Genomic DNA, 12,955 nt, shown 5'->3' with positions numbered 1-12,955 from the left:
ATTTCAATTCTACGGGAGGTAGCACTCTTCATATAAATGCTATCGGGGGAGAGTACTAAACTTTAGGTCCCAAGATTTAAGAAGGCACTCTCCGTGTTTAAAATTACCAGTTAACTTATTGAGGAGCATACAAAGTGTTTGGTATAATATTCCCTTTGAATTAATGTGCTATGTTGTAAAGAACATAATTTAGAGAAAAAGAAGAGAGTTTCTAGTCTCAGTTCTGCCAGTAAAAAGCTCTGCGACCTTGGGCAATTCAGTTTGATTCTTGGGTCCCCGTAACCTCCTTGGTACTGATTGGATGAGGTGATGTCTGCAGTCTCCTCCTGTTGTAAAATTTTCATTTATTGTAGAATTTCAAGGCTGTTTGAAGGACCCAGAGCCTCCTTTATAGAATTTTTGAACTACTTCATTACCCTCACCACACAGCATGATATTTGAAAGTATAGTTTTTGTCACAGAAACATTATATGATCCAATTTGCCTTCTTTCACCCCATTAGTGCTCCTGTTGGAGGGAGGAAGGAAGAAGAAGTCAGCATCTCCTTGCTGACTTGAGGGGTAGCTGAAGGAATCGGAAGTATTTAGCCCGGACCAGCATAACCTTGGGATAAATAAAAGCCAGTGTGAAGTATTTGAGTGGGTGTCATCAAGTTGGTACTCACTACACAAAGAAGAAAACATCCCATTTTTTCCCTCCAGAAACTCACTTGGTAGAGGAGACAGACTCATGAAAAGCATGTGACAAGTCCTAATGCAGAGGCATGAAAGGCTGGATCTTAGAGATAAAATGAAAGTACAAAGAGAATGGTATGTTTTCGTGTTTCCCCAGAGAGCAGAACAACAACAGGTGGGTGAAAGTTACCATGGGCCAATCCAGCTCAATGTAAGGAGGGACTTTCTCATATTTAAAGCAATTTACCGGCAGACGGTGCACCCCAGGGAGGAGAGCAAGACTCTGCTTTCTGCTAATCCAAAAGATTCTTGGCACATCTATTGGACCTCTGCACCCTCTGGGGGCTGGGTTAGTAATCTCTACCTTGCCTTTAGCCACTCAGACTTTGTGAGACCCCTCGTCGTTGTGAGACCAAACAGCTTTTTTTCACTGGAATCTTCTTGTAGGAAAATCTCAGGGCAGATTTTGTGTTATCAAATGAAAACAACAATAGGAGCAACAACAGAAATATGAGACTGTTCTGATAAAAAGGAGAAGCGTTATTTCCATCACCACTGCTATGCCCATTAAATAACTCTTATTATCTACAGAGAGAATGCATGACCCCAAACCAGGATAGCCAATATACAGAAAAACCCAAGAAAGCCTCATCCCTTAGCAAGTAGTGGACTCCACAACTTCTGAAATGAGGGATGCTATGATAGGTTTTACTCCAAAGTGCTAACCTAAGATTTCCTTTGAGCCTGTCACCTTTAAGCCGCATGACTCTTCTGCAAATTCACAAAACAAAAATGTGAGCACAGTGGATTATGATGCCATTGCTGGTATCATGCTGGCAGTGATTGTAACAAGACTTGCCAAGCTCACACTGACCCTCTGAGTCACATTGGTTCCTATGGAGATTAACACCATCAACGGTGAGAACAACAGCCTAAAGTACAATTGGTGTTAGACAGGGAGGAGAAAAATGGCAATATGATCCTCTAGAAACACAGCAATTGGAATGAAAAAGGATCTTGGGTTGGCGTAGCTCTGGAGAGAAATGACCTGAAATGCTACTTCTCCAGCTCTTCCTGCAAATGGCCGGGAAAAAAGCATGGTTCCTGGCAAATAGGCTACACTCTACTTTTATTTATCTGACCATTTCCAGGAAGTTCTCTCCTCATTCCAGATAGCTTGTCTCTTGAAAGGAGTCTGTCCAAGGTGACCGCACCACAGACCAAGTGGTCCTGATGCTGGAACCGCGAGTCTGATTAGCGTGTTGGGGTTCAGGGATGGGAAGGACACAGATTACCTAGATGTATCTTGGAAGGTTTTCATTTTCTCTCTGGATAAAATGATTTTTACCTCTATTCAAAGAAAACCATGACTTAAATTTCACAGTTTAAGGTGTTTCATGTATCTTAGTAAAAGAGCTGGCTTACTGAGCATTAGTCTGGTTTCTTTCCTTGGGAGCTGAGGGGAGGGCACATGCTCCCACCGCCCTATTCCCACGCCATCAGTTCGGTCTGGCCACCACCACAAGCAGCTTTGTGCACAGGCTTATTGTACCGGTGCCCAAGTTTCCAGCCTCTCCCCCATAAAGAGAGGGGAGAAGCCTGGAGACCTTTTCCAGATTTCAAGATATGTGACTGATGCCCAGCTCAGATGAATCAGGGTATATAAGGTGAGCTGTACTTTTTGTTGTTTTTCTCATATCGACAGTTGTGGGAAATGCCTATTAGTTGTCGAATGATCAAACAGATGTAAGAAGAATAGCTGGTTTTAAGCAAAATCAGATTAAAGTGCATCAAAACTAACCAAGCTGATATGACAACATGTCATCCTGGAAAAGAAAGATAATGGTTTTTCAAAGGAATGACAAAGCACTTTTTTTTTGGCAGAAAATTAGTGTTAATAGGATGTTTAGTGATGAAAAAACGTGCCTCTATTCTCCCAGTGTTGGTTGTTAATGACTGTTCTATCTAGTGGGGGATGTGACTCAGTTTAGAGGAAGTACGCTGGGCTGTGCATGATTACAGAATCAGCTGTTTGACTCTGGAGTCTTAGGCACAGCTCCCGAGGCCACTGGGCTTCAGCTGACTGAACTGAACAAGTTTGTATCCATATAGCCTCCAGGCACTGAACACAGGGCTTGAAACAGAGTAAACACTCAATTAATGCTGGTGATGGTGAGGATGAGGATTTCAGCAATGGCAACGATGATGGTGGTGGTGAGGGTGACGATTTCAGCAATGGCAACGATGATGGTGATGGTGAGGATGACGTTGATGTAATGATCATGAATATAAAGGGATTTTCCATGTTTCTGCCTTAGTTCCTTAGTTTCCAAATTCTATGATTCTGGAAAGGGAATGTCACAAAAACAATTTTAAGGAAGTCTTTTGTAAAGTTTCCAAATCATAGAAAGCTCAGAGAGATATTATTCTACTTAGGGAAGTAATTTAAAACCAGAGTCCTATGTTCTAGGGACATGCTTTTCAAAGTCTTATGTCCTCTGACCTTGCTTAATGCCTTAATGACATCCAATCTTACTGCGCTACATTGTGTATATCAGAGAAGCAGCCTAATAGTGTTCAGGAGTTCAGGATCATGGTTGTTTTCCTGCTCTGCCACCTGCTAGCTGTGTGGCTTTGGGCAGGTTATTGATTCTCTGTTTCCGTTTCCTCATCTGTGAAACGGGAGGGTATTAGCTATACCTCATAGGGTGTTTGTGAGGATGACATATATTAATGCATGTAAATTACCTAGACCTGGGCTTATCTAGCACCCAGTACACATTCAAGAGCTATCAGATATTATTATACTTATTTCTGAAAAACTAAGGATTTAATGAGGTGTTACATTTTAATCCTTTTCATTTATAAATTAATTCATTGGGAAACTTTCTAGAGGATATCTTTAACTGATGGTACTTTTGTAGTTGTCAACTCAGCTTCAGGTTTTGCTCTCAAATCTTCCTTGTAAAAAGCAAGTGTGTGTGTGTGTGTGTGTGTGTCTGTGTCTGTGGTAAAGAAAAAAAAAAGTCTCAAATGAATGCTGATGCTACGTATCTTCCCACAAGATGGCGCAGCACTCCTGCCGTTCCAACGTTCAGCTATCCCAAGGCAGGCAGGGAATTTCTATCAGCATCCGAAGAATCACTTCATCTCTCTCTGCAGAGAGCACAGAACCCAAAACTTCATGTTCTGTCGAGTACATGCTGCTAATTCTTGCTTTGATTACATAAGTGAAGTCACTCAGTCGTGTCCGACTCTTAGCCCACCAGGCTTCTCCGTCCATGGGATTTCCCAGGCAAGAATACTGGAGTGGGTTGCCATTTCCTTCTCCAGGGGATCTTCCTGAGCAAGGGATCAAACCCAGGTCTCCCGCATTGCAGGCAGACGCTTTACCCTCTGAGCCACCAGGGAAGCCACCATAAGAACCACATAAAAGCTAAAGACACTTTAGCTTTTAATTTTTTTCCCCCCAGTATTTTATTCCAGTCTAAATTTGACTTTTCAAGAACATATTTTGTCTGTGGCCCTTACATCTGAAGGATGATGATAGAGTGAGAAGTAAGACAGAGTCTCTCTCTCCTGCCCCTCTAGATCAACTATGGAAAATAGACAATTAACAGACAGACAGCTCAGAACACAAGAGGCTGTTTACTACTGGAGGTAGAGTGCTGGAGGGACTGCCTCTGAACACAATATTATGGAGGTGAATTTTGCCCCCTGCGCCTTTCCACTCTGTCTCGACCTATAGTCTATGACCTTAACTCCCCTGGATTCCTGATGTTCATGCCTCTATCTTACCCACCCTTCCTTGCTTCTACTGTTACCTCATGAAAGCTTAACTCTGGCCCTTCTGACTTACTGAAATCTAGTCTGCTAATGGATTATTGTGCAGAGATAATTTCCTCATAAAGAAACACATTTAATTTTTATTCAAAGCTGATAGTCCTAGAAATTGAGAAAAGGGGCTCTCTGTGCAGACTGTTAACGTTTCCTAATGGGCTATGATATTATTTTTGCAAGAACTTTGTATTTTAGAAAAATTGTTTATGAAACTAATGAACTTATTTGAAAATTGCTAAGAGAGTAGATCTTGGAAGTTCTCATCACAAGAAAAAGAAATTTGTAATCATGTGAGGTGATGGTTGTTAACTAAGTTTACTGTGGTGATTGTTTTGCAGTATATGCTTATTGAATCATTATGTTGTACACTTGAAACTTATGCAATATTGATAACAATTATATCTCAATAAAACTGAGGAGGAATAAAACTAATGAACTAAGTTAAGTTGATCTTATATATATCTCACATATATATCACATGGGTGTATATGTGTATGCATAATCACAGGTATAACATAGTTTTGATCTCTGACACATCTCTCCTACAAAGGCCCAACTCACAGACAGTAGGAGACTTCTCAGATGGTATCAAATTGCTCCTCAGATGGAGAGACTAACATGGTGCTAATGGAAATTGGATGGCCAGGCTCAGCTTTCTGGTAAGAGCTAGTCTTGGCTCCTTCCTACAGAAAGACCTAGCTGGCATTCCTCTCTCTCTTCCCCTCCTGTGCCATCTGAAATCTGTGCCCTGAGCCTGCTGGCAGCTTTCTAAATCTCTGTTACAAATTTGGCACAATCTTCCTTCATCTGCGACTTTGGAGTCTTCTGATGTATTACCCTGTGATTCAGGCTGGAGGTGGAAACTGTTTCATTAACTTGTGGGTGTGTGTGCTCAGTTATTTCCTTTCCAGTTCCCATAATAAACTTTTTTTTTTTTTTTACCCCTAAAGAATCTGAACAACACATTCATTACACAAATAAATTGTTATTTCATCATTTTGAAGACCATTTTGAAGTCAAGGCTGTATCATGTGTTGCCCTCTTGTAGCAGAGCAGAGTGATTTTAATTTGCCCATTTTTACATGTGCAGCCTTCCAGTTCAATCACCCCAAACTGTCATAATGATCTGTTAGAAATATCAATTAGGCAATTTCACGCCTGTGGTTAAAACTCTTCATAGACTTCCTGTTCTCTATTACTAACTTCTTTATTTGTTGTCTTCAGAGCACAAATAACAATTTGTAATAATATCCACTTACTCATTTATTTGCATGTTTATTTTTTGTCTTCCCAATTAGAATGGAGGTTCTATGAACCAGGAATCTTACCATTTTTCTTCTCCACTGTATCCCCATGAGCCAACCCAGGGTGACACATAGGAGACACTCCATAAAAAATTATGGAGTAAACACTATTCTTTATCTGTCTGTTACTTTCATGACCTAGAGTTCTCAAAGTCCACAACCAAAGAAAATTACAAAGGGGTGGTAGTGGGGCAAAAAATGACCATTTATTGAGCACTTACTGTATGTTCAGGCATTTTGGGCACAACAGTTCTATATCTTGGATTTTGCAAGGTTGATATTATTATTTCAGTTTTGTAGGTGATAAAGGTGAGGTGAAGTGATGCACCCAAAGGCACACAGAGCTGAAATAAAACCCACATATATTTGGTTTCGGAGTTGATACTTATTCTATTATTCCAGGCTTTGTCTTTATCTTATAGTGTTTATATTTCCCTGATCCTGAAGATGGTCTTATTTTTTTTTACTATGTGGGATAAAGAGTCAGAAAGGTAAATGTAACATGTACTTGGATATTTTCTATCCTTCCTATAGACATAGATATATTAGGGAGATGATATTCTTTTAAATCAATAAAGCAACCATGGTGCCCTCAAAGATCTTTTAAATTGCAGAGTAGTTTGAAGGCTCAGTTCAGTTCAGTTCAGTTGCTCAGTCATGTCCGACTCTTTGCGACCCCATGAATCACAGCACGCCAGGCCTCCCTGTCCATCACCAACTCCTGGAGTTTACTCAAACTCATGTCCATCGAGTTGGTGATGCCATCCAGCCATCTCCTCCTCTGTCGTCCCCTTCTCCTCCTGCCCCCAGTCCATCCCAGCATCAAGATCTTTTCCAATGAGTCAACTCTTCACATGAGGTGGCCAAAGTAATGGAGTTTCAGCTTCTGCATCAGTCCTTCCAGTGAACACCCAGGACTGATCTCCTTTAGGATGGACTGGTTGGACCTCCACCTTGAAGGCTAGACCAGCGGTAAACCTCAGCATCCAGACGGAAGGGCAGTGTTTTGGACAGCCCACAGCCTACATCCATCCCTGACCTAGCTCCCATTTGTCTGGGTTGTGGGAACAAAGAAGGCTGAATGTAAAGAATCTCAAAGGGGGTTTTCTTAAGCTATGGGAGATGTCAAGGCACAAGCATTCCTGGCTGGCTGTTTTTCTGAAGGGCAGTAATGACGGCAAACAGAGAGGGGTGTTCCTCCTGACCCCTGCTGGAGCTGCAGCGGTGCATAGTGCAGGGGGAGCGGCAGTCCCAGCAGGTGGGCAGCTGGTGCCCGGGAGATGCCACGGGCACCTACCAGTGGGAGCCGTCCCTTCCTGACCCACGTCAGGCAGAAGGGTCAGTGATATCCGACAGTCACCAGGAGGGATTGGACCAATGAGTTTTGTGCCCGAACCACGTCTGACACCATTGGAGATGGAGAGGGATACATGGAGGAGTTTCATGGTGGCCTGATGATCACTGCGGATGTGACACAGTTCACTCACAGCCTGGGTCAGCTTGTTCTAAGACAAGAAGAACACTCCTGTCTTACAGGACAACTGTGAGGACTGGATGAGACCACATGTGTGAAATACCTGCTCTGTGCCTGGAGCACATCAGGTCATCAGCATGGCTAATCTCCTGCCTCACCCTCACTGTATTGTCTTAGACTGCCAAAGGCACTGTGTCATTGCAGAGTGTGACTATTTGAATATCCTATGAAGAGCAGTGAAATAAACTATTAGTGCTGAATGTTTGTACCAGGGACTATTCTAAGTTCTTCATATGTGCAAACATATTTACTCTTATTAGGTGTATATGTTGACTATCTTCATTTTATAGAAGAGCAGCAGAACTGCCAAGAGGTGAGGTAACTCAGGTGGGAGTCAGAACTCACATCTGAGCAGTGATCATGTGCTTAACCAAAACATTTATTGTTTCTTTGTACTGAGTATGTTCAGATAATAAATAAAACATTGACTGAGTGTTTTCTATAGTCAACTGGGTGCTGCAAGCTGCATCGTGCAGCTGCAGGGGGTGCCCTTTGCCATAGTCTAGGTAAATGCAGTGCACAGCCTGGACAGCTGCACGCGGCGACCCTGAAGCGAGGCACTCTACCAAAGTGCCGTTGTAGAGGGCAAAAAATGCCAAAAGAGCAAAGAGGACTGAGATTAATTTTGAGTCTTTTGTGTATTTAAAAGGCATAGAGATTTCATAGCTCATCTTTCATGCGGAACCATGGGAGACATGTCTCTAAGACTTTAGTATCTGGAAACATTACTTTTCAGGGAAACAGATATTGCTTTATTTTATGCAAAGTGTATCTCTTTAGTAGGTAAAGTTATCTTTTTTGTTTTGGATATTTAGAAGCTTAGGACTAGACTGGGGTTCCAATTTTGATAACTGTGTGTGAACTTTATGGTGTGTATTCCAGTGAGCTAGTTTTCTGTCTGATCTCTTGTACCTCCTTTCTTTTATCATTGCTGCAATTTCTTTTAACTGTTTACATTTCTACATCTAATTGCAATCATCATTCTTACTGGCTTATTCCAATCCTTGGTCAGGAGGTAGAGTCAGTGAATGCGGAGTTATTCCTCCTTAAAGGGGCATTGAGCAGGCCCCCATCTGCAGTCCCTGTTCAATACACAGAATGACCAAATGCAGCAACTTGAGCCCCAGACAATGTTTGATTTGAATGACTCCTGGCTATTTCAGAAGGAAGAATATTCTTTCTGCTCTTTTGCAGGAGAAGTGTTGCTGATTTTATGACTGACTGATTGATTGTATGATGACAGTCCAGCTGTAAAGACCATCATCTTGACACTTTTAATATTACATTTGGTCCACTGAGGGCTGGCTTGATTTTGATAAACATGTAGCTGAAAGGGAAAGTCTATCTCTTGATAGAGCAGCCGTGGAAGTTTATAGAAACAAGAAAGCAGGTGGTCTTGGTGGAGTAAAGATCAAGAGAACTGCATACAATTCCCACATGTCTAGTCTGTTCCTTTTATGAGCCATGAGGTACCACATTTAACATCTGTCAGGGATGGGACTTGGTGTCTAAATCTGCTGGGGAGGAAGGGAAAATAAGGAAAAATGTTCCAGGAGATTTCCATCTTATTTAGTCTTTACAGCAACCCTGACAGATGACCGTTTCTAAAATATTTATCTGCCACGTGGAGATAACACAGCTGTAGAGAAGCTCAGGACCTTACCCAGGGTCACATCGCAGGACTGTAAAAGGGCCAGAATTAGGAACTGGGTGGGTTTGACCCTAAATGTGATCACCAAACTCAGCATGCAGTGGGGTGCTTGCTTTTCTAATCACAGGACAAGATTGTTAACTGCGATCATTAGCTTCCTGAAGTCACTAATGAAGAGGGAAATCACAGTGTTTCCAAGAGGTGCCTCTTCAGTCCTGTCTGGTGGTTACAGTTTGTACATAGGACGACAACAAATCTCTTGGAATCCCAAACAGTTCGTCAGGCTCCGAAGGGTCTTTGGGGTGGCTTGTGTATTGATTGGACTGGGCTTGCGTACGGGGTGTTTCGTGAACACAACAGACCACGGCTGCCCCAAGTGCTGCCAGAGGAGAGCCTTTCCAGACAAAGAAAAATCATGATCCATTGCTTGTCAAAGAGCAGACAGCCTGTGCGTCTTCTGGTCAGGGCGGGTTAGGAACCCGTTCATCTGGTGAAATAGATAGGATACGACTTTTTTTCCTTCTGACTTGGTGTTAATAAGTCAGGAGATCTGGGCAGTATATGTTTTAAAAATCCAAAGTGTACAAAAAGTATGTGGTTTTATTTTCCCAAGATGTAGTTCCCACACTGTTAGCCCTGTGAGAAAGCAGAGGGCTTACCCATGATCACTGACCTTGGCCTCTGAGAATCCTGTGTTGCCACTGTGGAAAAAAGAGAGCCAATATCCTCCATTCTGAATCAGAATCTTTGGTGGAAGTCTTAGAGGGCACCTTGATCTTTTGGTGGCTCCAGTTCACTGCATGGGGTGAGAAAAACTGCTGTATGTCACAGGGACAGGGACTAGATAAACAATGCAAGCAGTGTGTTTACAGATATGCAAATAAGCATGCAAATTAGACTCCTGTCGGCTTCATTCAGAATGTAATTTAAAATTAATTAAAAATTAAGAGGTAAATTAGAAGCTAACATTCAACACCATATGGGAAAATATACATATTTATCAGAATGGCATATATATGTATACTGCATTAGATGGGAGCTAGTCGTGATGTGTGCAGAATTCCTCCATTTTGATATTGCATAAAACCAATGTGAGGAAACCCAATATGTTTTAAAGATTATTTTTTAGTGCTCCATGAATTAAAATTCACTTTAACTTAGGGATTAAATGAATATATTTCAAATGCATTAAAGTCTCAGTAAACTTATGCTAAAGGACACAGAGTTTTGCAACTGGAAAGTGAAATGATAAATCAGGTACAGTTTACCTCCATATGCTATAAAATATTCGTGAAAGTCATTTTTCTCAAATGGGGTCACTGAGCACATTCACCCTGCCAGGCCTTTTGCATACTGCTAATATGCGATCTATGCTTGGAAAGTAATGATTTCCTCTCTCAGCCACTCAGGGGTTCTGGGTGATTAATGAGTTAATGGCTGCATCCACACAAGGCCAAAACAACTCATTGAAAAGTGAAAAATTCAATCACTCCACTGACTGTTTTGTCTACAAAACAACCAAACAACCTCTGTGATTGATTTTCTTTTCCCTGAATTGATTGCTATTTTTTGGCAACTTCATTGAATTAACCAGTTATTTGATACAACTGGAGTGTGGACTGACTCCTCATGTGATGTTTGTAAAACGTTTCTATATCCATCTTTTTTACCATCCCTAAAAATACATATAAGCAAGGTTTCAATGTACAATGCCTGTGTAGGAAAATTAGAATTATTCCTTAATTTGACTATCTTTAACAAAATATTTAATTTTGTTGAAATGTACTTTCTTTAAGGTAGTTAAAAAGGTAGTTCTTTTAAGACAATGACAAGCAAAGAAAATTTTCTTATTTTTTCAAAAATTCACAAACACTAAGGGATCTGAAGTCAACCAGAATAAAATAACCATAGAGGACACATGTCATAAAGAAAGAGAGAATGTTTTTTTGAATGTTGAGTTTTAAGCCAGTGAAAAAGCTGGCTTAAAACTCAACATTCAGAAAACTAAGATCATGGCATCTGGTCCCATCACTTCATGGCAAATAGATGGGGAAAGAATGGAAACAGTAGAAACTTTATTTTCCTGGACTACAGGATCATTGCAGATGGTGACTGCAGCCATGAAATTAAAAGACTCTTTCTCCTTGGAAGAAAGGCTATGACAAGCCTATACAGCGTATTAAAAAGCAGAGGCATTACTTTGCCCACAAAGGTCCACCTAGTTAAAGCTATGGCTTTTCCAGTAGTCATGTATGGATGTGGGAGTTGGACCATAAAGAAAGCTGAGCACCAAAGAATTGATGCTTTTGAACTGTGGTGTTGGAGAAGACTCTGGAAAGTCCCTTGGACTGCAAGGAGATCCAACCAGTCCATGCTAAAGGAGATCGGTCCTGGGTGTTCATTGGAAGGACTGATGCTAAAGCTGAAGCTCTGATACTTTGGCCACCTGAGGTGAAGAACTGACTTATTGGAAAAGACCCTGATGCTGGGAAAGACAGAAGGGATGACAGAGGATGAGGTTGGAAGGGGTCACCAACTCAATGGACACAAGTTTGAGCAAGCTCCAGGAGATAGTGAGAGATAGGGAAGCCTGGTGTGCTGTAGTCCATGGGGTCACAAAGAGTTGGACACAACTGAACGACTGAACAACAGCAAAGAAAGATAAAAATGACAATAATGACATTAACAAATAACAATAAAACTCTCACAAAATCTGAAGGAAGTTTCACAGTGCAACTAGTGAGCAAATTAGTTAATTTGGAAGTAGGAAGTAATTAGGAATTTGGAAGTAGTTCTGAGAGTTAGAATGGTCAGTGTTGAATTTGGTAAACTGGCGTGGAAGAAAAAAAAGGAGATTCAAGAAAAATATATGTGTTCTTGGCTAGTATACAGATGTGTATACCCTGTCCTAATATAATTTAACATTGAATAAAAGTAGTTTCTTATATTCATTTATCTCTGTTAGCTTTGTTTCATTTTTAATAATGCTGGCATTCTCTGGCTAATGTGATGAAAAATGTTACACTTTAAAATATTTGAGTGGAGAGCAGGGTAAAACATACTTATTAAAGAGTCAATTAATATTTGGAAAGGAAAGAAAATTATATTGTATGAAGCTTTGCTTTTTATTCATCCTAATTTAAAGATGCAGCAGGTATGCAAAGAGGAAAGTTTTCATGGTTATTTGATGCAACTGGATGCAAAGAATCATGCTTAAAGAAGATAGATAGTGATTGAAACTAATAGAAATGAGCCCTGGCAATCACTCACTCCAACTCTTCTTTGTTTATAGATGAGTCTACTGGGGCTCCTGAAGGTGAAAAGACCTGTTTAAGGTCATAAAACCCCTTCAAGATCATGTGGCTGGTTTGTGCTCAGGAAGAAGATTCCTGCCTGTCTGGCTAGGGAGTAGTCCCCATAAGTATGTCAGAGATGAAAGACTAAGGTACAGATTTTAAAAGCTGGAAGAAAAGGGATGAATTCCCATTTCAAGAACTGTATTTGAATAGAGGTTGCAGTAGATGGACGGACTTGTCCTGAGACCGAAGGAAGTGGAAGCCAGCTCAGAGTTCCCTCTCTGAGCTGCAAGAATTAATGTCACAGGGAGTTGCAAGGTGCAATCTAAATGGGCCTTCCTGGTTCCAGGAGGGTAAATGGTCATGGAGCAGGTCTTCCAGCTGATTTGGGAAAAGACACAGGGGACTTGAGAAGGAAAGGTTGAGATGCAGTTCTGAGTTTGGAATGTGTGTCAACGACAGAGCCAGTCTCAAAGTAGTATAAGAGAACTGTCATTTTTGGAGAAAACAGAACTGTAAGAGAGGAATGTCTTAAAAAGCTGGTGCTGTAGGGCTATAGTCCTGTGGTGCAGAGGGCAAAGTTGAAGGTCAAGAAGCACCATGCTCAGATGAAGCCAGGGGATGGTGAGAAAGCCCCACACGGGGAGAATCCTGAT

At 41.2% G+C, this 12,955-nt stretch overlaps 1 long non-coding RNA gene across 1 annotated transcript in view; it reads left to right on the top strand.

The window, feature by feature from the left end:
* LOC122696546 overlaps positions 1-12,418 on the top strand; it is a 118,251-nt gene extending 105,833 nt beyond the window's left edge. The window contains exon 3 of the long non-coding RNA XR_006341774.1: positions 12,296-12,418. This is a non-coding gene — a long non-coding RNA (uncharacterized LOC122696546). The remainder of the gene's footprint in view (positions 1-12,295) is intronic.
* The last annotated feature ends 537 nt before the right edge of the window (positions 12,419-12,955 follow it).

The sequence above is a fragment of the Cervus elaphus genome, chromosome 6, assembly GCF_910594005.1.
Source record: "Cervus elaphus chromosome 6, mCerEla1.1, whole genome shotgun sequence".
NCBI classification, from domain to species: domain Eukaryota; kingdom Metazoa; phylum Chordata; class Mammalia; order Artiodactyla; family Cervidae; genus Cervus; species Cervus elaphus.
The sequence above is the reverse complement of the archived record's forward strand: the minus strand, read 5'-3'. Positions and strand labels throughout refer to the sequence as shown.